The sequence below is a fragment of the Phaethon lepturus genome, unplaced genomic scaffold, assembly GCF_000687285.1.
Source record: "Phaethon lepturus isolate BGI_N335 unplaced genomic scaffold, ASM68728v1 scaffold47828, whole genome shotgun sequence".
NCBI classification, from domain to species: domain Eukaryota; kingdom Metazoa; phylum Chordata; class Aves; order Phaethontiformes; family Phaethontidae; genus Phaethon; species Phaethon lepturus.
Genome location: NW_010556365.1, coordinates 1 through 4,110, shown reverse-complemented (window position 1 = coordinate 4,110; position 4,110 = coordinate 1).

Below are 4,110 nucleotides of genomic sequence, written 5' to 3'. Positions count from 1 at the left end.
CGCCTCTCCTCTTGAAATCCACTTCATTCATCTAGAATTGTGTAATATAGTAATCTATAAACATTTTATCAAACTTGAACTAGACATTCACATTCCCTGACATTTACATATCTTCAGTGATTACGCTTGATAATTCTTTTCCTATTAAATATTGCAATGTTAGCAACATGCACTTGCTCTGTTAAAGATAACAGCTTATATCATTCTCGGTAGGTATTTTTCACTTAATTAGCTGACGTATCTAATACTGCTGTGTATCGGTTTCCTATGCTGCTGAAAGAGCCTTTACACTACAGGAGAGAACATACTAGAAAACTGGAAAACGCTACAGAAAAGCCTCAGAAAACTGAAGGTGAATCCAAGGGCTTGATTCTCTAAGAGACTATTGGAAATGCAGTTAACTTAATGATTTCCAAGTGGCATTATTTTTGCCCACATAACAGAATTTTGAAAACGGTCAGAAGAATCAGGCTGTTTTATAAGCATCCTTAATTTTATAAAATATGCTCCAGCTTTCTCTATTTGACAGTCTTAGACAGACAGTGCTGAACCAAGTACACTCCAGTTAAGAATGAGAACAAGCAGTGGAATACTAGTGAAGTTGATTTCCTTTTTCTGCATGTAAGATCTCTTTGCATTCTTTATGGACAGCCTTTCTGAACGGGGTATTAGCAAAGGGACAAGAAAACAGAAAACGGGAAGAATGAGGGACAGAGGACAGTGGAGAAGTGACAGGAACCTGCATACATTGAGACTGATATTTAAGAGCAGAGATAAAGGGTCGTTACGGGTGTATAGAAATAATAGATACCTAACCTGAGAAAACACAGACGGAAGGGTTTTTTTCACTTTATCATGAGGGGAAAAAACCCAACCCACCACAGAGACCAGACAAAGAAAAGGAGCATTAGTAAATTCAAACCTCACTAAGTTTTGCATTTTTTGCCTGTACCATCAGTAACTGGTAGCATTTGGTTTTATTCAGATCAAGAATTTGGGAAGGTACAAAGCTGAACTGGACAGTTACGTCAGCAAGCCCTTCTCAAACCGGAGAGGCACAGAAGGTATTCCCGAGAAACCCAGAGGGTTGCCACCCAGGCTTTTCCCTTCCTTTTCCCTGTCTTCCCCTCCCTCAATCTGGAACTGGAACTGCAGGAAGACTAATTTGGCAGGGAAAAACAGATCCCATAAAGGATTTTATTTCTACAGCAGAAGGGCTGTAGCTCTGACCAGCGCTGAGAACATCAGTTAAATTGCCTACAGAACTAGACGGTGCAAGGATTTGGGGTACCTCAACTGGATGGGGACAGGACCACCACTGCTACAGCTAAGGATGCAACAGCAGTCGATACCACACATAGCATGGGAACCAAGCAAACCCACCATGGTCGTTTCTGGGCTTAAATCAACAGTTTTGGAATTAAGACTGAGAATTTTGGGAGCATCACATTATCCCACTCCGCTTACTCTGGGGACTGTCACTGCCTCCGAAGCATTTTGCATGGGCTAGTGATGACCTACTGCTCATTGCCAGACTAACTGAAGCAGGGGCCTCATCCAGCAAAGAAATAGAGATCGAGAGGCTCATAAAACATCATTAAAAGATCCTGTTCACAATTGAGGACAATGAAATTAATATCTGCTATAATAAAAACCCTTCCCTTATTAATGAGCTGCTTTCCCAAAGGCTCACAGAAACCAATTTACAACTGAAGAGCATTTTATTGGACACCACTTTACAATGCCCAAAAGCGTAACACCGATTCACAGTATGCAACAGGGCAATGAACCTAGCTGAAAAAGGGCAGGCAAATACATTTTCTCCCCCAGCTGGAATACTTTCCACTGGATCAGACACTGGCAATGTCCTGTAAATGTCTTCCAGAATTGGATTCCAGGACAAATCTATGACTCACCAGATATTATCAGTATTATGACCCTGACCTTTGGTCTGGAACGGTACTGCCCAATAAAATAATTCTTAAAAGGCCATTTGCAAACGACTACAACTAACAGACAGATATGCTGCGATTAATGAAAAATTGAACTCCTGACTTCTTTTTTCTTCAAGCACAAGGGTTTTTGGAATGTTTTAAATGGCAGATTAAAAAAACAACAACAAAACCAAATACAACTCTAAAACAGCTAAGTTCAGACAGGGACACCTTTTAACAGTGATTCTAATGATACAAGGTGTTCAAGAACTACTTTAATGCTAAGAATATATTCACCACCTATTAAATCCAATCAGCTGAAGAAAGCTGTGGAGAAAATAGTTTTCTTGTGAAATTAATCATTTTTCTGCTTTCAGATGTCTGATGCTTCAGCAATCAAAGAGAATTTCTCTCTTTACTCACCCTTACACCGCACAAGGTAATTCCTCTCTCTTGAACTGACAATCAAAACTTTTAGTTCTGAACAACTTGCACGTGAATGATTAATATAGAATATAAAATCTGAATTTATACATAAAGACACACAACACAACGACTGAGAAACATTTCAACCAACTACAGCATTCCAGAAAAAGCAGTGTGACTTCGTGATAAATCTCCTCAGGGAAGAGGAGGAGTTTCCCTGGAACATGAAGAAGTTTCTGTATTCGGTAAATCCAGGTCAGGTAAATTCAGGAACTTGGAGCAGGTTTAACTTTGTCCTAGTGGCTTTGGTGACCGGTGTTTACTTGTTTTGCTAACTCGACTAATCGCGTAGAGGCAGAAACTAAAAACTGGAAGGGTGCAGGGTGATGAGATATTTCACATTCTGAAACAGAGACAGTCCACACGAGAGCAACAGCATTAAATTATCAAGTTTCAGCTTCCCTGTTAAAGCATTCCTCTTTGTCTCCAAAAACAACCTATAATTACTTTCTTACCGTATCTGGTTTTATCGTCAAAATATCAGATAGACGGATAGGGGAGTGGAGTTGTGTCATTCCCAACACTGCAAGTTCTGGTGGGCTTGGGGTTTTCTTTAAACACAGAAACCCAAGCCACAACAAGCGAACGACTGATGTTTCTTTTTTTAAACAATGCAAAGTAAAATTAGCATATTATCCTAAAAGAAATGCGAGTACCATTTCAGTTGTCTCACACTCAACCCTTCCCCCATTCTACAGGAACGCTACAGGACTGCAGCAGCAACTATGACAATCATAAAAGGTATTTAAAATATTTCATAGGTAAACATTAGGTGGAACTACAACACACAACGTCTGATGGCTCCTGTTTAAGAGCCATATTTCATGGGTTTATTTTTTTTACCATACCAAAGAAAAACTCAGTATTACCTTATAAATTTGTAATTTTTTTAAGAAGTGCCAAATAAAAGAGCCACCTAGAAAACTCTATCTTAAGAGAGAAATGGGAAAGAACTGAGAAGCAGCCATTTCTTCTCCTGATTTTCCACAGATGACACACAGATACTGCAGTAACAAAACCACAGCACAAGCTCTTCAAACAGTATTCAGAAATTTTGCTTATTTATTAGAGCAGCAGAACCAAATACAGGACCAGAAACATTCAGAAAGCTATCTCTGTTTGAATCACTCCCTGTTTTCCCCGACCTTCTCCAAAATCCCCGTCACCGCTCCTGCCAGCGTTTCCTTTCCAACACATCTGATACTATCTCCTGCTCATCTCCTTAAAACGCCAGGGCTGCGGAATATTTACAATGGGTCAGTCATTTCAGACGTTTTCACCATTTTTTTTCCCCTAACACATTTAAGGTCTTTTTATGTACATCCCGGACTTTTCTCAGTGCTACAGCCCCAGCACTAGTACTACCTGTGTAAGCGACCGAGAAGCCAAGACGCAGGATTTCATTATCACGAGCGTAAGGATGCTCAGACTCAAGCTGTGGCATGAAGTGCACCAGCTTCGCATCAGGCTACGTCAGCTCGTCTCCTGAACACGCACAGCGACATTTTATCCCCTTCTTCACCCCTCTAAAAGATAAAGTCTGGCTCTTCACAAGCTACGGCCTGTCCCGCTGCTTGAGCCTCGGGCCGCCACCGTCGGGAGGGCTATAAACCCTGCAGGGCTTCTCACGAAGGGGAAGATAAACCCGCCGCCCTGGTCGAACTCCGCATCTCCCCCGCGCTGCCGGAGG